General features: G+C 40.3%; 1 long non-coding RNA gene across 1 annotated transcript; it reads right to left on the bottom strand.

Annotated features, from left to right (window-relative positions):
- Positions 1 to 17885: 17885 nt before the first annotated feature.
- Positions 17886 to 19124, bottom strand: LOC121902476. Its single transcript, XR_006097567.1, has 3 exons — positions 18815 to 19124; positions 18521 to 18592; positions 17886 to 18392 (listed from the first exon to the last, which is right to left on the bottom strand). It is a non-coding gene; the product is annotated as an uncharacterized LOC121902476 (long non-coding RNA).
- Between the last annotated feature and the right edge of the window lie 4122 nt (positions 19125 to 23246).

Here is a 23246-nt window from a genome sequence, read left to right on the forward strand (position 1 = left end):
AGGTGGCTCTGCTGGCATTGGGATGTTTTTCAGTTCAGCCACCCACCTAATGATGTCCTGGAGGTCTTGGAATAGATCTTTGCTGGCAGGCAGGTGGCTAGCAGGCCCCCTTCTCTCTGTCAAACTCCAGGTCTCCCATTGGGGAGACAGGAGAGCCAAGGAGAGTGCCAGCAGTTGAGGGAGCTGAGTCATGGGACTTGTGACCAGCATCGTGTACACCTGCTGATCCTGATCCAGTGCTTCTTTAACCGTGAAACTCACAGCTGCTGTCTCCATCACCTTCCACTTGTAGCACCACAAAGGCATCCACTTGCTGCCGTAACTCTGCAACGGGCAGATGAGCACAGAAGGCACAGACAGCCGAGGGTGAGAACTATTCTGGCATGCTCAGGACCGAGGCACATCTCGCAGTGGGCGTGGAGGTCAGAGGGCATGACGTAGCCGGTCTTGCAGTTGGGACAAAGGTGGATCAGGCTACTGTTTCAGGGCCCCAAGTGAGCTTTTTAGAGCAGGCCCGAAATCTGTAGCACAACCTCCTGGTCTGGATGCACAAATATTGAGAGGGTTCCAAGAGGAAAGTGAGACTTGGGACAACACCTTTCTCTTGGAACCCTCTTAACATTTTTGGAAAATTTTCATCTGACCATTTCCATGCCAAAAACGTCCTGAAACAGCACTTGGACAGCTGGACAGAAGCCCCACAAAGCTCCTATAGGTGGTTGAGCAGCTCCTCAGGACAGGGTTGGTTAGGTTTCATTGTCAGTCTCTACATGTCTGCAGCTCCTGTTTAGGACCTGGCAGTTGCCACACTTCACCATACCCTGAAATGATGCCTACATCATTTCACCCAGCCTCTGTCTTGCCTCTGTTAGTCAGCCTGCTTAGCTTTCCCCTCGCCTTCCCTCTTGCTTTCATTAATGTTGGCTGTTTGCCGCCCCCACCTCCCTCCTCTGCCTGCTTGGCCCCTTGTGAACTGTGTACAAATATAGATTAGTTTAGAAATTCATTAGCCCAGTCGTTATCTGTCATTGGTGTGCGCCACACCATAACAAGCCCCAGGGGGGGTGAGGAAAGTAGGAGGGTGGGGGACGCTCTCGTATTGGCGAGATAAGCAATGAGTTCCTCTTTTTTACTGTGTCAAAGAGAGAGAAAGGGAGAGGAAGAAAGTTAATAAAGAGATAGCGACGGAGGGAGAGATAGAAAGAGATAGATAAAAATAGAGGGAGACATATCTGGGGGTGAGGGTGGGAGGGCGGGGAGTGACATTAGGGAAACAGCAGGAGATGCCAACAGCATTTTGAACATCTGTTTGTGCTCTGCAGATTCAGAGTACACACATACCCCGGACAGCATTTCCCAACATGCTACAGTGTCGCCAGAAGGCCAGCTGTTCCCTCATTGATATGTTTTGTGTGTGTGTGTGTGTATGTTTGTGCGCCACAAAAGAGAAAAAGCACTCGAGCCAAGCATTATTCTTTATTACCGTTTTTACCAGGACAGCGAGTTTGATCTTCACTTGTTATGACAGGCTGTTCGATAGCCTCTCCAGAGTGTCGCACACACTGAGAGAAATATACAACCCTGTGTGGAGATATATATGTGTGTATGTTATGACCTGGCTCAAGTGTCCACAACAGAAGGGGGACATACCATGATACAAAAGGTAACAAAAGATAAATTAAACAAATTAAGTCAAATTAAAGAAATAACTCATTTTAACAGTATGGGGTGTGGATGTCAGTAGTGTCAGTGGTGTAAGATGTGGATGAATGTAAAATGTGCGTGTATGTCGTAAGGTGTAGCAAAGAAACTAAAACAACATAACCAAACCAGAACAAGATGCTTGTAGGGAGTGAGAGTGAATGAGCTGCAGCAGTGGTTTAAGTAACCTAGGAACACCAGGCCCAGGTGTTCCAGGTTACCCCAGTCAGTCACCTGCAGAACGAGGAGAGACAGAGGGCAGCAACAGATTGAAACCCCAGATGACCTCAGGGAAGAACACAGCGTAGGGGGAGGGGGAATTAACCTGTTGTCACTTCAGTGAAAGACAAGCAGAGAAGTGAATTCTGGCGACGCAAAACAGATTCTGCCTGTGGTCCAGCAAAGACATTTTGTTGTTTCTCCCCCAACAGCAGGAAGTAATCACAGTTTTCTTTTGAAGCGGCTGAAATGCAATAACTGCTCTAATGCAAATGTTTGAGCACAAAGCATTCAGCTGGAGAGAACACTATGTGCATTAATATTTCATAGTAAGACAGCAGAACATCGTAGAGAACGGTGCATTGTGTATCACATCAAGCTATTCAAAAGCTCCATTAACAATTATGTTAATTCTAGATGCTTGGTCTATGGTTTGTTGTTCTTCCTGCAGTTTAGAGGTAATTAATCATATAAATATATATATATATATATATATATATTTTACTCTATTGGTGGACTGGACTCTAAGGCTTGTGAGTAAACTCTTAATTGGGCCTCAAGGAGAGGAGAAAAATTACATTTTTTGGAGCTTGTACTTTTCATGGCACAAACTTCAGCTGTTTGCATGTTCATGATTGTAAAGGGAGTTATTAAGTTTCAAAGAGCTTCAGCACTCGTTTTCACAGCCAAAGCTGCAAAAACTATTCAATTAAGCTCATTAAGAAATCACAGAGCCAGATTCATTTGTACATTTGACGTAATATCCAAGTAAAACCTACATGTGCGGTTCAGTAATAAGCACAATATGACTTTTGTTGTAGGCTTGTAGCAGAATCAAATGTATTTGCACAGCTCATATTCAGTCTTTAAGGGGAGACAAATAAGATAAATGAAAAAGAGAGATGATTCTCAATTAAAGTTGTTTACTGCATTAGAATCTTGTGAGTTCATGGTGTGCATCTGATTCTGTTTATAAATGGAACCAGTTGCTTAACACTTTGAAATGACTTGGAGCTGATTGAACAAGAGAACAAAGGCATCCCTCCTTTATTTTACCAACACAAAAGTCTGCTCTGGATAAGGTCAATCTGGGAAAAAGAAGGAGAGATATTAATTTTGATAAGACACAGTTAGTACAATTATAAAAAAAATGTCTGTGAAATCCACAGTAATTTACTGTGTTTCTGCACAGTTAATTACTGTGAATATTTTTTACAGTATAGTACTGTGTATTAGGCCTAAAAACACAGTTATCAACATGATACTGTAGAAAATACAGTAACCATTACACTACTGTAGAAAATTACAGTAACCATTACACTACTGTAGAAAATCACAGTAACCATTACACTACTGTAGGAACGTAATAGTTAATTACTCTAACATTCGGTCTGATAGAGATGACAAAATGAGGCAAAGAAGATGGTCTGACAGTCCACCACCAAACTGTGTGAAATTACTGTGTTTCAAGATGCACATATATACATATATATACATATATACATATATATATATATATATATATATGTGTATATTCAGGACTGCTCTGATGGTCTGCACGCCTGCCTGCCCTGAGCCCAGCCATACCTTCTCTTCAGTGTTGGGCAGTAGACACTTGTTTAACTACATTTCTCAGTAATGTGGTGGTATTATCACTATTTTCTGAATCAAATAGTTTTTCAGTAGCGAAGCTGTTTTGCGGACGTGTCCACACAAGCTACATTTTCCCGTCATGCATTTCTGAAGCTCAAGCACAGCAAAGCTTTTTGCTGCAGTCTGAAATAAAACTGCTGAAGATCAGTACATGACAGCACCGCCATACACCATGGATGTATGTGAATGAATTCTGTATGTGTGGCCGATGCCGTATGACAGTGACATCACATATCAATCCTTGGGTTAATGCCTTCGACGTCTCTGGTAGAGGTCTCAATGGGTCCACTCGGTTCTGAGAAACCAAGACTCAACTTGGGATCCGAGTTGGACTGGGTTCAAATTCTGCTCAGTCTATTCAGGTCGGGTCTCCCTCCACTGCCGCGGGTCTGTATGTCAATATGTTCAATACCCGAGTGGATCCAAATGAACCCAAGTGTATGCGGTATCTGCTCTGACCATTTAGTCACAATCACTGCAGGGGAAAACAGTGTGTTTAGAGTGAGAGGAGAATATAAACTGTGAAGTGAAGGAAAAGGAGAACAAGGAGGTAAAACCAACCAGAACATCAGCTCCTGTTTTATGCAAATAGTCACCAAAGATGAGAAAAAAGTTCTGACAAGCTGAAGTTATTTCATGAAAATCAGTCATCTACAAGATCTATGCTGTTAAATGAATTTTGGATTTTTGGAATTTGATTCACAGATATTGTATTTATTATTCATTTATATTAAATCAAATAAAGATTAAACAGGTTAGAACATTGTCTCCCAGCTGTCTACAGAAGGTTTTATTGTTGGTACAGGAGGTGGAATAGGATTTTCAGTTATTATATGTTATTAATATGTGTTTGGAGCATATATACAAATTATTTTCATTTTTTGTTACTTTACATTTGTTTTCAGGGAATAGTTATTAAAATACAGCTGCTCTTTCCCACAGCTACTTGTTAATTGATCGAATTAATTGATAGCACATCATGCTGCTGCTGGTGTTTCAGTTCTCTCTCTGTTTGTGTCGATCGCATTTTGGATCAGGTCATTATGTTCGGGTCTATTCAGGTCAGATCTGGCTGTGTTTGGGTCTGCCTCGGGTCAGGTCTCTCTTTTTTGAAAATTAAAAAGCTAAAAAAGACAAACTAAAATAAATAATACATATGGATGAATACATACAGACAGGTGACAAATTAAAGGAAAAACTGGTTCAGGTCTGAATGCTTGACCCCTACAGTGAGGGGATCTGGTGGCTCTGTTATGCTTTGGGGGGCATTTTGCTGGCATGTTTGGGTCCACTTGTCCCTTTAGAGGGAAGAGTCACTGCAAATCAATACAAAGTTGTTCTGAGTCATCACCTTTGTCCTATGATGAAACATTTCTATCCTGATGGGAGTGGTCTCTTCCAGGATGACAATGCCCCAATTCACAGGACATGAGGGGTCACTGAATGGTGTTCCTCAGCTTTGGCATTGATTCTACAGTCTCTGGAACTCTTCTGGACAGATGAACACCATTCCTCCAAAAGATATTCCCTCCTTTGGTGTTTTGATGATGATGGTGGAGAGCGCTGTCTAACACACCAGTCAAAAAAATCTCCCATAGGTGTTCAATTGGGTTGAGATCTGGTGACTGTGAATGTCATAGCATATGATTCACATCATTTCCATACTCATCAAACCATTCAGGATGTGGTTCTCTTATCTGTTCCTTATTTATGACAGCATTTACATGTCACTTTGTTTCATTCTATATCGTGTTTACTGACGTCATAGCGTGCACAGACGACCTACATGACATCTTTTGTAACAGCTATTCTTCATCTGCACCTGCCCAGCAGCTGACATTTGAGTTGTTTTCTCTCTCTAAATTAAAACCACCTTCTTGTCTTATGCGAGTCTCACTGCAGCTGTAGATAGGGTACTCGTGGTTAATTGCACAGCCAAAAAGTGTTTGGTCAAAGAGTGGAGACTTGACTCCCTCTGTGTGGAATGAAGCCAAAGTAACAGTGACTGACAGTGATTTGCTTGTATGTTGGGGGTAGATGTGGTTAGGTGTTGTACTTTCAGGTGCATTAAAGATAGGCAGCCACCTGTCTGAATGAAATGAATATATATAATAAGTAAGTGATTTTTTGTGTGTAGCCTTTTGCTTTTACGTCATTTTGAATTGCTGTAGGTGGAGCATCCATAGATATTCTGTGTGTCTAGGTGTCTAATCTTCAGTGGTGTACATATTTATTTATTGTACTTTAACTCATTCTGTTAAAGCCTTGATGAAGGCCTTTTGTTGAAACACGCTGATTGAACTGGCTTTAAGTACAAACTTTAAGCCAGTTAATGTTTCCCAGTTATCTTTGACAGAAACAGCCTATAGGCCTAATCTGTAATGAATTCCATACTTAATTATCATTCCTTATGCACAAAGAAATGGACTTCATTAAATAAACCTCTTTAATGAAATGCTATAATTAAGCCAATTTGAAGCTGTAGAATAAATGTGAGCATTATTTTAAAAAAATGACAGTATTTCCTGAAGGTGGAGTTCAGTCAGGTTGATTGATTTGTCTGGGAGCTGCTAGATCTTATATTTTTAGCTGTAATAAAAGCTCAAGTGGTTCAATCCAATACTTAAGAAGGTTTATAAGTTTAATTAATGTCATGAAAGTGAATGTTTGACATTCACAGTAAAAACATGTCGATGTTCAAAATGTGACATAAATATAATTTGCTGGCACAGAAATTTCCAACACAAAACATAACATAACAATTCTATAATAATATTTTATATAAAAACATGCATTTGTTCCTTGACCTTGATACCTGATCAAATTAATGTGTTATCATTTAAACTGGCAGGAGACTGTACCGTCAGAGAGCAGAACATTTTAATAGCCCATTTCTACTTGGCATTGACGTGTGATCTGTAGCTGGATATTGTTTCTGGGTCAGGAAAAATACATGTTAATGCAGGTGTAAATGTAAATGTAAATGTACACACACACACACACACACACACACACACAAATTGATCGGATCAGCCAGAATAAATGGTCTGGCTCACACAGTGATCAGACCTCACTAAGGTGTAAATGACATCTGTACAGTTTGGCATTATTCTTAAAGCCCCTGAAAATTTCAAAATAGCAAGTAATGGTGTTTAATACATTAAATATTCAAGACTAAAGTAACTCAGAATTCAGATTTGAAGTTTGGGGGAATTATTTATGAAGAAAAACATTGAAAAACTCAGTGAACCTGCTTCACTAGGACTGTGTGGGTGTGGTTTGATCAGAGGTGATTGACAGTTACTGTAGCCTCACAACACAAGCAAACCACCCCACAACTGTCATCAGATTCAAATATTGTTACAGCCTGATTGGAGCTCAGAAATACACTGCATCACCTTTTTTTTCCAAATGAAACCCTTCATCCTTCAACCTCAGACCAGTGAGAGTGTAGACAAAACACAAAATACAGTAATCTCAAAACAAAAACCTGTGGCTACTTGCTTATGAAAACACAATACTGTGTGGATCCCATCACTTATGGTACAAAGCTTACTGAGAAAATCAGTTTTCAGGGCCTTTAAGTCAACCAGCTCTGTCTTCCGATTTGCAAATTGAGATCCAATAATGCAGGCAGAATCAAGATAATGAGTATTGCCAAGAGTTTTCCCTCCCTAAAGTAATCACTGCTTTATAGGAGTGGTATGCAAAAGCTTTTAAAACTGCACTAAGATCTTCATGGGGCATCAAAATTGATCTGTGATAAAATTGTTATAGAATCTGTTGAAATTATTTTCACACGTGTGTGGAAACCTGATCAAAATATCTTAATCTATATCTATCATAATCTATTTTTTCCTACAGCATGAGTCTGATTGTAGTCTCAGCCATCATTCTTCGGAGAGATGATGTCATTTTAAACAGGACCTGAGTTGAAGAAAAAATTGTTGAAGTTTTCCAGCACAGTAATGATGAGTTTGATCATACATACTGTTGGATCTTGGAGGAGCACGGCTGGTTATTAGCAATAATTAAAAATGATCTGAGATAATTATTACTTTTTAAAATTAAAACAAATATTAATATGAATTAGGGCACAACACAGAGTCCACCTAGAATTCTAATATCTGAGGCGTATCATCATTCACGGATGAATGAAGAAGGTTTGAATTTGAGCTCTGACTCTCTCAATCAGCCACTTTAATAACAAAAAACTTCTCTTAAAGATATAATAGTGTTTATTAAACAACAGCAGAGTTAACAAAATTGGCCAATGCTGTGATCAATAAATCACTATCCTAAAATTTAATTCTCTACCTAAGCAATAACAACAACTATGTAAGTGGGTGTGTGGATGGCAAGATGGTGGATGTGATCTGGTGTGATGACATCACGCTAGAGTTTAGATGGTGGACGTGATTTTGGGAGGAAGTCATGTGAAAACCAAATGGCGGATGTCACTACGACGTTACGGTTAAACAAGAAAGCAGATGACAGCGATCCGTGGTTGCCCAATTCCATTTATGGAACGCACGTGTCTGATGGTAGATAACGAGGGGCAGAGCGGCGCTGTGTCCCACGCTATCTGACTGTCAGATGTGTAAGACAGGTGTGTGTGTGTGGGTTAGTAACAAGAGAGGTAAGAAAGAGGAGGGAAAACTGGCTCTCGGCGGAGTCGCAACTGTGAGGGGGAGAGAAGCGGTTGCCTTGTCCACAGAGAACCACAGCGTGTACGGACGAACATTGTCCGATTTTCGATCGAAAAAACAACTTACTTTCTCACTCACGGTGGCACAAAACACAGCAGTCCTGAGTGGGACAAACACAAGACAGTCTAATATGGTGACCACAACTAATCAGGCAGCAAACTTGAACTATTCTTCAGAGTGTAGCAGGCAAAAGGACACGGTGGTCCATCAAGTCACACAATAACACAAGCAATAAAGCTAAAAACTTACAACACACAATATAACACTGTCTCTGCCCAGACGTCTCTTACTTGGTCGCTTCAGAAAGCGAGTGAGCGTGTGTTTCAGTCCGTCCTTGGGTCCCGCTTGGTTCCTCAGCTTGGACGCTGATGACCGAGTGCTGGGTTGCAGCAGCACTCTCTCTTGGATCCGGTGATTGTGTTCCGGCAAACACGACTGAAGTCTCATCTCGTCCAGCGAGGGGAGAGTCTTCCAGTCGGTGGGGAGAAAGGTACACATGCACGGGGTTACCTCCTTTAGTAAACTGGCTCATGGAGAAAGCAAAGCTTCCTTCGGCGCAGTTACAATGGAAAGGCAATGGGTGTTAAAGTTAAAGTTAAAGTTAAAGTTTATTTATTTAAAGTGCAAAATAACACCAGGGTGTCTCAATACACTTTCCAGCAGTAAAACAATGTTAAAAGAATGGTGTAGCCGGTACTTAAAGCTGCATTGATGTCACAGCTGCGTTGCCATGACTCCCAGTGGTGTTTGTGCATCTATGCTAATGAGAGACAAGAGTTTGGGGCTTCCCAAAGAGTTCACACCAAGGTACGAACTGAGCAGAGCATGATGGGAGCTGAAGTCTGTTTTGAACTCCTTTTGTTTGACTTGGCGCCCTTCCTTGTTATCAGGTTTTGTGACTTGCATGCAGGCCTGCCTTTGTCTCATGCAAGTATGAGGCCCAACAATACAGTATATTATGTATAGGTAGACAACACTGACTATTGTAACCATTAAAAGTAACAATATGGTTGATAAAATCCTAAAGTTGTAGTGAGTGTGAAATGAATTTTGATTCCGAGTTGTTTTGGGAGGATCTTTGCATTGTATCCTGGGGTACAGTGTACACAATCTTTGTTTTGGGGGTTTCTGTGTATCTGATAGGCCTCTTCTCTAATCTAACCTGTCTTTAGGGCCTTGTTGAAGAGGTATGGTGTGTGATGTGAGGGGAGATAGCATCTACAGGCTGTTGCAGATTTATAATTCTGATTAAAAGAAGTGATTTCCCCTCTGTGCCATCCCTCTCCCAGCGGAAGATGCACACCAGGAGATATACCCTATGAGAGAGAAAATTCTGAAAGCCTTCACATGGGTGCCTGAGGAGATTTGTGACTTCAGATTCAACCTTCCAACAGTGGGAAATCAGGCTCCCAGCCCCACTACCCCCCATTTAGCAGCCCCTCAACCTCCGCCTTGTGGCCCACTCATTCACCACAGATACCATCACCACATTATCGGCAAGGGCTAAAGAAAACATCTTTCATGTTTTATAAAGAGAAAGAGCCAACAGGAAATGAAAGAGTCCTGGCCTGGAAGACAAATAAAGAAAACGAGGGAGAAAAATTGACAGTGGAGAGGGGAATCCACTCCTCATCTCCTGGAGCTACATGGCCTCGGCTCCACGGAGAGATAAATTTCTGTCTCCTTTTATGCGCATGTGTGTGTGTTATAGCTGCAGGGCCCAAGTGAAACTCAGCAGCGTCAATAAGAGGAGATGTTTTTTTTTTTTTTTTTTTGCCCTGTCCAACTCTGTCTACTTATAAATGTTGTCATCCCTCTTAGGGCAAAAGATTAAAAGGGAGCTTTTGGGCCGAGCACTGGAGCTCATTTGTAATGTCGTAGAAGAAAAGTGCCTGCAGCTTGACTGCTTGCTTGGTGGGGGTGGGGGGGGAGAGTATGCAAGGAGAAACTCACTCCGGCAGACTTATTGACTCCAGTCTGTGCCAACAGAGTTTTTGTGCATTTACCAAGCTTATAACTCTGCTTTTCCTTTTACCATCAATGTAATTAGAGATGCTATTCAAGCGTATTGAAGAGCTTTTGTAAATCTTTTTTATCAACTTCCCCTTTCTCCCTGAAGAGAAGCTTCTGGACCGATTCAGAAACTCCACCTTGGTGTGTGTGTGTGTGTGTGTGCTTGCTTGTGTGTCTGTGAACTAAGTCCTGCCTGCGGGTACGTTGGAGGGGAAAACAGGGTGTCGGTGCATTAGAGAAAACACAAGGTAAACAGCTTGTCAGTCAGCAGCCACTCTTGCTCTCATTAATACATTATTACAGGTTTTCTTCTCACGCCCACACCTGGCTGCTCATATTCAATGAGAAGTGGGCTCAGTTATAAAGAAGAAAGCATCAAAATAGTTTATATCACAAGATATCACACCTATATTTTCCAATGTGAATGTTATTGTTAACAAGCCTTACTGTAACCCCTACATGTACTGTACAAAATAAAGAGACTGAAAAACTGGAAATTGTCTAACCACAACCAAAACCTTTAAAAAGTGAAAACATCTCATTTCCTTTAAGCTATGCATTTTGCTTATCTTACCTCCAGACAGCCTGGATGAATTTAGGAAAACAAAATGAACCTATCCTACTAGACAAAAAATGCTTGTTTGATTAAATCCATTTCAACTAGTCAGCAGACCTGTGCATTTCTTCCATCCAAACTAGCTGACAAAATAAGCTGTTTTTATTGTCCTCCAAAACCTTTATAAATCACTGGAGCTGCATCGAACAATTATTTCAATTGTAGATTAATCTACTAATGATTATTGCAAGTAATAATTTAATTGCTTGCAGAGGTAGACACAAGAACTGTACTTTACTTTAGTATTTCCATTTGATGCTACTTTAATACTTCCACTCCACTACATTTCAGAGGGTACTTTCGACCCCACAATATTTATTTATTTTACAGCTGTTGTTATTTTTCAGATTCAAATTTTACGTGAAATAATATATAATAAGCTTATAAGATACAAAACAATGTTAAAAATTAAACCAGTAGTTCCCAAATGATTTGGCTTACAATCTCTGTGTGTAGTTGTGGTGCCTGATAGCTGATAATACTTTTGTACTTTAACTTGAGTATGACCATAAATGCAGGAATTTTCCATGTAATGAAGTAACTGTCCATTATGCTAAAGGAACTGAGTACTTCTTCCACCACTGATTGCTTGTGTTATAAAATATCAGAAAATTAATTTATATATATATATATATATATATATATATATATATATATATATATATATATATATATATATATATATATGTGTGTGTGTGTGTGTGTTTTAATTATAGCAAGCAGTGTGAGCTTTCCAGGTGGTTTCCTATAAAACTGTATATAGTGTCCTAAGGTAGTGACTGTATATGCAGTTATCAACCTTCAGATGCACTTTAAAAGTGTGGTATTGTCATGTGTTGCGACTCTGTTCCAGTAGCTATGTTGTCTAACACCAGTTATTTGGACAAATCTTGCTGGGATGGAATGCTTATGACCTATATTTGTCTTGAAGCACTATGAATAACGATAAATGCTATTAACAGTGCAAAATGACCAAACTGCCAATTATTTCTATCTCCAAATAATTCTTCTGTTGTAAGTTCCCTGTTGTAATACATAGACTTTATTTTCAACTTTCCCTTTCCATCAAAAGAGGAATAGCTGCATGAAATTTCTGTTTCACATATTTTCATTGCAGAATATAGTTCACAAGTGGCAAACCCATGAAATAAAAATAACGGAATAGCAAATAATGCTACACGTCCGTCCATGTTGGCTTGGTCACCTGTATCATCATTCTGAACCCAAAACATTCACAAACAGGGGCAGAGGCATTTGTCTTTTTCATTAGTCCTGTAAATCTATTAGAATGTCTCTATGTCAGTTTAATAGCAAAAAGGGGTGTATGCTTTTGAAAGTACTGAAAATCATCCCTTCGAGTGAAGGAAAATTACCTGGTTAGGGTTAGGGTTAAGGTAAGGATCATAGTCATGGTTCAAAGAACCCATCATTGACAGTTGGTAGGAACAGAAAAATGAACAGCGATTTCCTGTGTTAAAGTCAAAGGCTTTGTTGACCCATCCATCCATTCCAACCTCCTACCCTTACAAGGTTCTGTAGAGTTTATAACAATGGGGTACTACTCCTCTCTCTGGTCCTGACAGAAAAGAGTAGCAATCCACATGGCTAGAGGTCCTTGTCAGTTACATGTAAACATAGGAGCAGTAGATTTTAAGTATTTCAACTGAAAACAGATGCTGTTGTTTTTCTTGGGAGGACAGTCTCAGATGGTCGATCATCTAACCTCACAAATGTATAACTGGTATACAAGAGACTGCCCCCACCAGAAAAGGACAGCATTAGTTGTTTGTTCAGACTGACAAGCAACGTCTTGTGATTGGTTTGTGAAGCATCTCAGCGCATTCCTATGACACTGTCAGACGCACGATGGATAGTCTTTGAAAAAGTATCAACTTTGATGCAGTAGAACGAGAGATATCATCACTTTTTTATTACACATGTTCTTTTTCCTCATCAAACCCTGGCACCCACGTTCACCACAACGCCACTCATCTGCTGACAATTCAGTCAGAGATTCTATGAGAATTCATTAGATTTCATGCAGTTCTCTCTGGAGCAACAAAAGGCTTTACACAACTTTTTCCACAGTTTTAGTTGCCCGACTAAAACCTTAAACATACCTTAACAATAGCTGTTAACCAAATCATAAAGCGCTCATATGAATAACTTTTGTAACTGCAGTAACCCATCACCTCAATCTAACCCAGAGCCAAACAGAAGATGTTGAGATGTTTTGCCTGGCTATCTCTTCATGGACTTTTGCCTTACCTAATGCACTTATCATCCCAAACATGAAGGCATAACTCTGACTTTTCACCCTTTAGACTATCATCTACACTCAGGTCAATTTTTTGTTCCACAACTGGTAATGTTTTAAGAAAACCATAAGAGTCACTAACACTTGGTATGGTGTACTGTCTGCTAAATTTACACAACCAAAATGCATTTAATGACACATCAGCACTTACACTCTTGTATTTTTACTTTGCGAATGTGCTGTAGTTCTTCCATGTATGTGCCTGTGAGTGTGTTCCTACATCCCTGTGTTAGACTGTGTAAATGAGTGTGTGTCAGTGTATGGCAGGGAGGAGGGTCATGTCGGTTTCAGCGTATCCCTAGGGGGGATCCAGTCAAAGGGCCGGGCCTGGTGAGCTGCAGCAGCCTCAGCTTTAGCTCCCTGGATCTGAATAATTCACTAAACATCATGCCATCCCTTTCACTTCACTGACATGAAGCAAGCAGAGAAAAAAAAAACTGAAAAGAGAAAGAGACAGAGCAAAAAGAGAACAGAGATGAGATTCAGAGCAAGCAGCTTAGTAGTGTTCAGGTCTTTCATGTCTTTGAGCATATTCACAACCAGCTAACTTGTCCCTGGCTGGACAGCTATCTCTGGGCAGCATCTGTGAAGGGGAAAGAGGACCAATCACTGCAAGGCTTTAAAAAGGGTGGGAGGAGAAGTGATGGCACGACTAAAAGGAGTGAAACAGAGTGGAAACATTTGATTAATCTCTCTTGCCAAACCAAAAACAGAAAATCGGTCATCAGAAATGAATACCAGGGTATGCAGGCATCCCCTCAGCTACAAGCATCGAAATGGTGGCCTTAATCTTTCTTAATATGGTCTAACGGTGCTTGCCGAGTGGTTTGCTTTCTGGACTCGGGCCCTGATGGCTCAATGAGAAAACGTGACGCACTGGAGAGGAGTTGACAACTTAAGTTAACCCAATTACTAAACTGTCCCTCTTACATAATGTAGCAGCTCCTTCAATTAGAAATTGCTTTTAGCCCTTTACTCTGTCACACATGGTTTTGGATGTGTGCAGAGAAAGGACTCAGAGCTAGCGGGGAACAATTAAAATGCTGTATTAGCGTTGATGGAAGCAGAGTCATCAGTAAATACTGCAGGGGAACAGACATGTCATTATCCAGCCTCTTGTCATAATCTGACGTCAGTATAAATGTGGCTGACATACTGGTTTTGTCCAAACGGGAGTCCCTGTAATTGGCACTTGTTATTATGGTTAACATCAAAGGGGTGGAGGCGCAATCAAATCAGCATGAATTTTCTATTTTGCAACCACACACACACAGACAGACACACTTGCATTCACTGAATGAGAGCAGCGGTTGCCCGGGGGGAGATAGCCCAGCATGATGGTGATGTGTTACACCAATATCATTCCTCCCTCTTGACCTGTGGGATGTTTGATCGGCTAACCGCAGAGACCCTCGCCAGCCGAGATGCAACTCTGGGAACTGGCGGGACGCCAGAGATGTAAATAGACACACACACTGACACACACTTGGGCAAAGGAAGGCGGGAGACTAGTAGGGAGGGAGGGATGGAGGATTAGTAAGGAAGGAGAAGAGATGAAGAGTGGGAGAGTAGGAGAATCTGTTAGAGAATAAAGGCCAGATTCTGCTGTAAACAAACTACTTTGAACACAGTATTGCCTGACAATAGCCTCCTTTATACAGAGATCCCGCAATATTGCCATAAAGAAGACCCATCTTTTAACACTGAACCAAACAAAGCAGGCATAATGCTGCTGCGGTATGAAGGCCCAAATGCACTGAAAGTGTCTGACGCGTGCGTTTTGAAGTACACCTATTGTTTTAAATGCCTGATCACACACCAAAAGCGTTTTGAGGCATGTCAAACTGCCTCTGACGCCCCTACTCCAACCTTGTTTTGATTTTGGAGTGACAAATGAGGACCCAACGACCAAAGCTGTTTTTTTCTGCAGCCGAAAAAGAAAGGGATAGCTCAAGCGCACCAGCCAGCGAGAGAGAGAGAGAGAGAGAGAGACAGCATGGCGGTGGTCGAGCGAGGAAAGGGAGCGGTGATAGAGTAACTGAGAGAAATAAAACATTATTTTCTGATTGTTTTATGGCGGTTACGTTCTAAAGCACAAATAAATAACCATCAAACACTCAACAGATGATTTACTGTGGAAATAGATGCGCTTAGTTTTATTTTCCTCCTCTGCATTTCTCCTTTTCATTCATTCATTACATCCAACTAATTCAGCAGTAAATACAAAAAAACAGCAGGACAAATCTGTGTCGGTTCTGTGGTGTTTGCATTTCAAATCTGATGCCTGCAGTGTGCCATAGGAGCATCAAATGACACATCTAAAATGAGGCGCATTAATTATCTCTATCAGAGGTGTGACGTGTAACACAGCAGCGTCGGCATGTAGTGTGTGTTGTCCCACCATGTCAGCTGTCCCTTTTACACACACGTCAATCCGGCAACGTGACTACCTCTGGCAGAACAACCCCCCCCCCCCCCCCATTCTGTGTTCATACCTTTTATACAGAATGGCGAGGCCGAATAAAAGCGCAACATTCCCGCCTTGAACAGGCTGTGTAAAAGGGGCTATAGTCAGATGGTAAAAGTGTTTATACCTTTTCCAAATGGCCACAATCAAAGGCAGAGCAAAAAAGCTGCCATCATAGGGATGGGGTAGACTGAATGAATGGAGGACAATGAATCTTACAAATGGGGATAGCAGCACACACTTTTGGGCAGTCTGTATCCAATGATTTCATGGTTTTGCACTCTGTTGTGATGGAAAAAGCCAAAGTATTTGTGTAAAGAAAGAAAGAGAAGAAAGAGCAAGAAATTCACACGCTACTTACTATCTCACCTCTGTACACCGAACCAATCGCTGCTTAAAGCAGGTGTCAGATTGTCATTTTGGAAACTTTAAAAACTCGTTGGAAAAAGGGAGTGTGGGGTGTTGGTTGGAAAGTAAGATTGTAGCTGGTGCTGAAGAAAGAATTTGTTGAAAAGAAAGAAGAAAATCAGTACAGTATAGGTGATTAGGGATAGAGGGAAGGTGGAAAGAATGGTAAGATAACAAAGAGAGGAATCAAGGAAAGATGAAAAGAGTAAAATGTAGATTGCTGGCACAGGAGAGATAATTTGTAACAAAGGCAGGAAGACTGTTGAGAAGGAAAAAAAATCACCAAGAGATGCAGCTTGTTTTGTTATTAGTGAATCTGACTCCATGTTGAGATTAAAACACCAAAAAAAAAAAAAAAAAAAACCCACCAAAGCAAGCTAAGCCTTCAGCTGAAAACACATTAAAGGATAAGAAGCTACTGTACATGAAACTAGGCTTTACAAGCAGATGTACCAAAGGGTTCAAAGTCACAGAGGGGGGTACTAGTGTACATGGGTGTGTGTTGTTAATTAGACAGCTGTGTTGTAATAACACATCGCCTTCATACACTGATTGACATCGGCGAGACAAACAAAGTGCCATCTGGGTAAACTGGGGAGAAAGTGGAAAGTGGAAGGGAAACCAGCATTCAGGGTTGGTTTAGTTTTGTTGTCCTGACAGCTACCAGTCAGCCACGCTGCTATGCTCTCTGCTGCTCTAAGCCCCACTCAAACGCAAATAACAACCATGAAAGTTTCATCAAAGTTAGCAGCATTCCCACCGGGAGTCCCTTCTCTTTTGTCACCCTGATCAGCATTCCGCTTTCCACGCAGATCAAAGGAACGTTTGGGGAATGGTGCGAGTCAAGCCGACAGCTATTGACACAGGCTTCTTGTTGTGGCAGTGTGGGGTGGAAGATGGCAGGGGTGAAGCATGGGTGGGAACTCGTCTGGTTATAACTGAATCAGTCAGACAGGCCTAATATTGATTTGCCTAAGTGTTTAACTTTGGTTTAAAGTCTGCCGTTGGGCACTCCAGTGTTTAGCAAATGGCTGTCACTGACACTAGCAGAAGAAGCTCTACTCACTCTACTGCACTACCTATCAACTGAGTTACATCGTTAAAATATTGATACTGCAGTTTAATGCTTTGATTTTTGTTTTACCTGTGTGTATATCAGGGATTATTAACCAAAATATAAATATCCATACATAATAAATATCTATTCAAGTTTGTAGACCAGCTGTCTAGACATTAGAGTCTAGACATTAGACTCTGGGTGTACCTTAATAAGAAAAATCTCTCTCTCTCTTTCTCTCTTACTGTTTGTTGGGTGTCCACCAACACAGAGGGTTTTATATATTTGGGATATAGGTGGAATATAGCCTCGCATATACATCAATACAAAAACATGACTAAGAATCTAGAGCCATGCTAAAAGCTCCGTGAGGTTATACTTGAGCACAGCGGTGCTCTGAGCTAAATGCTAACATCACTACACTCACAGTGACAATGTTAACATGCTGATATTTAGCAGGCAATGTAGTTCTGATGAGAATGTAATTAATTGTGCAGATATTTGGTCATAAATCAAAGTTTTGACAAATAAACATTTTGACATGATGGTGACAATAGATCAAAGGATTACAACAGTTCACTCTGAGAGGAATATGTCCACCAAATTTTAGGAATATCCTTTTAATAGTCAAGATAATTCACTCAAAACAACAAATGTCAACGTCATAGTGGTGCTACAAGAAAAGTCAAGGGACCACCAATGATATTAGGATTCATCATCTGGGTACCATGAATATCTGTACAATATTTTGTGCCAATCCACCTAGTACGTGTTGAGATATTTCAGTTGTTAAGTTTAACCTTTGACCTGCTGGCAATTCACCAAAGTCAGTAGGCTCCATCCAACCAATCAACCAGACCTCTTGGACCTCAAAGGCCCTTGATTTCCAAGTTACAGGCATAAACATGAGCGACTGGTGGTGCATGGTGTGATTGTCCCTCAGCTTTCTTTGGCTTTTTCTTTTGGCTGTTGTAACAATGACAACTTGGTGGCAAACAAGGAAATAACAGACTTGGACCAACATGCCTCTGGCAAGTTTGACTTTTTGAAGAATTCTGTGATTTCAGCAGGTCAAGTGGGTGTGACATACAGTACATTTTCGAGAAGGTATTGGCAAACAAACACAGTAGAGTTCTTCGCAGGCTCATTGGAAGGGTAATGGACTCAGCAGACAGCAGCAGAGCTGAGCCAAACACTGAGGGCCATCACACTCTCACAGCAAATCATTTCATCTAGGAAGCAAAAGATGCAAGAGAAACCAAGAGTCAAGAAGCAACACATCAGACAACTAATGTAGCTGCTTAAATTTTCATTTTTATACTACATTAATCCTAACCTTATACATACAGCTAGAATATACCTGTCTGTTAGATGGATCACTGTGTAGAAGTGTTTTTCTTCAATTGTTTGAAACCATATCACTGCCCACTCACTACAAAAGAAATAGAGCAAGCATTATTTGTGTGCCTGTGAATGTTGGAATTCATGATGTGATGGAAAAACTGAGAGCCGATCCATTAACTTAATGTACCTGAGACATTCGTTCTGGCACCAATAATTCTCAGATCACTACCTTTCTCGCTGATGTCTCTGAGGACTTACACACATATGTATATGAAATAAATCAACAATACAAGTACTAGCATAAAAATACCTTAGTTGATTGGATTGCTCAATAGTGAGTGTTTACAAGCAAACCCATGATCACTGACACACACCGATGTCAAGAAATTCTCTTGATGTTTTTCACCGTCCTGTTCCCTGGCTCCAAGCTGGCTTCAAAAATGCCTTGTCATAACCACATTAAGAGGCTGACCCTACTGCTGCATATCATACCGTTGTTAAATCCATCTGTACTGTGAAGTGTGGTGAAGCATTTACGGTATTCTCCATACTCTGCTACTGAGGCATTTTGATTGGGATTGTCAGGTTGCAGGTTGCAGCTATGTGAGGGACCCAGCTGGCAGCCAAGAGGAGTCGTAGCTAGTATTTCAAACTGAGATTTTATTCATTCATCCAGTTACATCAGCCCATAAGAAGTCAGCTAATTAGAACTGAATCAAGCTAATGATAAATTTGAAATTTTATTTTATTTGATAGGGACGACGCCATATAACATAGTTCCAATACAGAGCATGAAACTGATGTGCTGCGCAGAGAGTTTATAGATATTGCTAATTTTCAACTCTTATCCCTAGTTGAGCTTTACGTGTACAGTGTAATTAAAATATACAGCTTTCATTATCATAAAACCACAATACACTACAGATGTGGAAGTATAATAAAATACACATGCATAAAACCACCTTAGTAATTTAGAGTACAGTTAGCTAAAAATCGGTACAGCTCTGGTTTGCTTTTATCCAGCACTTAACCATTGTTGTAAAAGATTTTATATCTGGAATTAATTTGATTTCAGTTGGTAATGTGTTCCTAAGTTGACAGCCCTTTATGGGGAAAGCTGATTGTCCAAATTTAGATCTATGATGTAGTATTTAGTTACTCTGTTACTGTCTTGTCTTTGGATATATATGGAAAAAGGCTCTGGGGCTAGACTGTTGATACATTTAAAAACTAATTTGAGAAAACAAAAATGAGTAAAGCTCCCAAAGCTAAGTAGATTGTATCTTTTTTGTATCTTTTGTGACAGTAATGCCACTGGACAGGCTTTTTATCCATTATTTGGTATGACTGTATAAGGATGTGAGCTGTCTGGCCGTAGATGGTGATGCTTGAGTCCATTCTGTCATGAAATATGAAAAATGAGAGATAATCATTGATTCCATAAATGACTGGGCTTCCTGAGTGGGTATTTAGTGCCTGATTAATTTGAACCAATTAAAGAGTACCTATTATGCTAATTTCAGCTCTAAATTTTTATTTTTGGACTCCACTAGAGTGGCTCGGCATGATTTACAGTTCAAAAAACTCCTTATTTATCTTATACTGGCCCTTTATGCAGCCCCTCAGTATACACAGTTTCTTTTACACTCCGTTTTAGCTCCTGTCTCTTTAAGGCCTGATGAGCCCACTCTGTTCTGATTGGCCAGCTTTACGTATCAGAGTTGTGTAACTTTACGTCAATGCAAACCAAACATTTCCTGCTTTACTGCTTCAAATTAAAAGTTTTTCAATGACTAACTAACAAGAGACTTTTATTGTGAAGAATTTACAGGAAGTAAAAAACATGTTCTTCACTGACTTAGCCGAGCTTCGTTTGCGGCACTAAAAACCGGTAGGAACAACATCATATGGAGCTATTTAGAGCTATTTGGTCAGTGGATCAGTTAGAAATAATGCAAGGAGGACTGGTACAAGCAGAAACAGCCACAGTGAGATGTTTTATGAAGAGCTGCAGACAACCAGTACACCTCCAATAGGTAAACTACTTATTTTACTTTGCTGTGCTGTGTAATGGTGTCGTGGCTTGGCGTAACTACTCCCGGAGCGGAGCAGTGAACTCGAGCGCTGTGCACATAGCAGATGTCTATATAAAGAAATCCTTTACGAACTGACATCAGCATGGGCCGAAAGTAGAAAAAAACATTGGAAACCGAGCGTTCAGAGCAGTCTGAAGCTGCTGCTTTTTGCTCACAGAGATTACTGCTACATACGTTTACCTCGTTATTTGACACGTCGGCCACTTTTAACATGAACATCCGACACTGTGACATTATATATATTTCTGAAAATAAGATAAAGCATAATACTTCCCTTTAAGGTTGGTCTTAACTGTTTTTGAAATCTTCTTTATATGTTTATCAAATTTGAGTTGTGAATCTTAGATTACTCCTAAAAACTTGAAACCACTGACTTCCTCTATTTCTTCATTCTGTATCTTGATTTTAAAATTTTCGAGTGAGTCCTGTTTTCTAATGGAGAAACACATAGAAACTGTTTGTTTGTTTTTTGTTTTTCAAATTCAATACGAGATGATTATGTTGCAGCCACTGATGGACATCAACCAAGTATGCAGTTAGGATCCCCGCTGCCTTGCTAGATGACTTAACTGGTGCATACTGGCACCTGGCCTCTGGGCACCTTCTAGGCTTGTCATTTATAACCAGACCGAAAAGCAGTGGACCCAGGATCAAAATTTGGGGAATAACCATTCTGTTGTTTAAAAGGGGTGACTATTCATGGTCAACTTTCACACACTGCTCTCTAGTTTGAAGATACTAACACAGTGCCCATTCAAAACATGCCTGTTTGGAATGGGTGATTGCTACTACAATGCATATAAAAATCAGTACTGTTGATATGAGGTGTGAATGAGTTCCAACAACACGGAAGAAACTAATATTCTATAATACACAGATGTTAAGTACTGTTAGTGAATATTTTCTCATTTCAAGTATAATGACGGCTGCATTTAAAAATAAAATACATAACAGAGAGCTTTTGAAAAAATATGCATCCTAAAATAAAGTGGATGTATCATATTGGGCTCTTAGATTGTTTTCTGTGGCTTCAGTTCGGATCATTTGAGTGGGTATATTTGCTCAAAATATTTGTGCTTCTATGAAACACACCGGTTTTGAACTGCCCGTGGGAAGTAGCCTGAGACTGTCCATTCTTGATCAAAAGCTCTGTTTTCGCTGTCTGCTGTTCTCTTTTTAGAGCACACCATGTGAAAAAAACTTTTCTCAAGCTGACCTGATACTAAAAGTTGACATGAAGACACTGCAGACTACTGATTGGTCAGTTATTTATCTCATTCACAGGCTTGCTGTTTCAGCGAAAGCTTATCACCTCTCTCTCTCCTCACTCCACTACTCTCTTTCTCTGTCTCTCTCTCTCTGCTCTGCAGATGCAGAGGAGCAAAATGAAACAAAAACTAAGAGCATCTGTCTCCACAGTTAATCATCTGTTGAAGGTTTGATGGTTGTCTATTGTGCTTTAGAATGTAACTGCCATGAAATGATCAGAAAATAATGTATTTCTGTCATTAATGGGCTTGTTCTCTATCAGAGGAAGCTTTCCACTGCTCTCTCTGATGCTCAGTTGTGTTCTCAGCTCATTTGCCCTCTCACTCTCGTTTCCCATTTTTTAAAAAATGAGTTGGGAAGTTGACAACAAAGCCTAACTTTTCATCAGCAATACACCTGTCAAGTGTGGAGTTGATCGGATTAATGGTTCAAGAGATATGCGGAGGACACACATATAGGCATATATACAGACAGAGTCCTTCCTTAAGTAGAGAGATGACTCAAACCAATCAGCTGCTTGTTTAGAAAAAAATGAATGTAGACAACTTAAACAAAAGAATGCCACAGTTGACATTGTCAAATGCCTTTTCAGGTCAAGAAACACTCCCCTATGACATTACTCCTGTCAAAGGAACGCTTTACATTTTCAAATTGCAGTTCCTGTGGAATATTTTGGGCTAAAACCAAATAGTTGCAGATGAAGGAGTTGATTGGTCTCTAGGTGGTCAACTAGCTGTGCTGCCACAACCTTCTCAAGTGCCTTTGACAAGACAGAAAGAGTAGAAATAGGGCGATAGTTGCATATCAGATCATGATCCCCTGCTTTGAAGGCTGGTGTAATAACTTTTCCAGTTATTTGGGAATTTGCTGGTCCTAATTGATAAATTGATGACATGAGTCACAGGTCTTATCAATATAGAGCTGTATTTCTTAAGGAAACAGTATGATTTGTTGGTTAAATTGTTTCCAAAGGGATACATCGTGGCCTTTGGTGTTTCCTTGTGGGTAATATGAGGCTTTTGATTCACGTAATTCCAGGACTGCTTTATCTAATTTTGTAGATCAGATGATGAGTATTGAGTTTAGAATATAATGATGTTTTCAAAGCCAGATCTCTATTTTCATGAGTTTACGTATTTCATTATTTAGCCATGGTGAAGTGGCCTTCTTTTGTTTACATTTTATGTTTTTTGTATATTTTGCTGTTAATTTCACTACAGCAGTATTCATGGAGTTACAACGCACATCCAAGTCATCTGTTTCTATGAGATGATCCCAATTAATATTCCCACAGTCCTGTAAAAATTGCACAATTGTGGACTTAGGGGTGACCATCATTACCCGGTCAGGGTTGCTGCTACAAAAATATTGCTTTCC

This window comes from Thunnus maccoyii, chromosome 8, assembly GCF_910596095.1.
Source record: "Thunnus maccoyii chromosome 8, fThuMac1.1, whole genome shotgun sequence".
NCBI lineage: Eukaryota > Metazoa > Chordata > Actinopteri > Scombriformes > Scombridae > Thunnus > Thunnus maccoyii.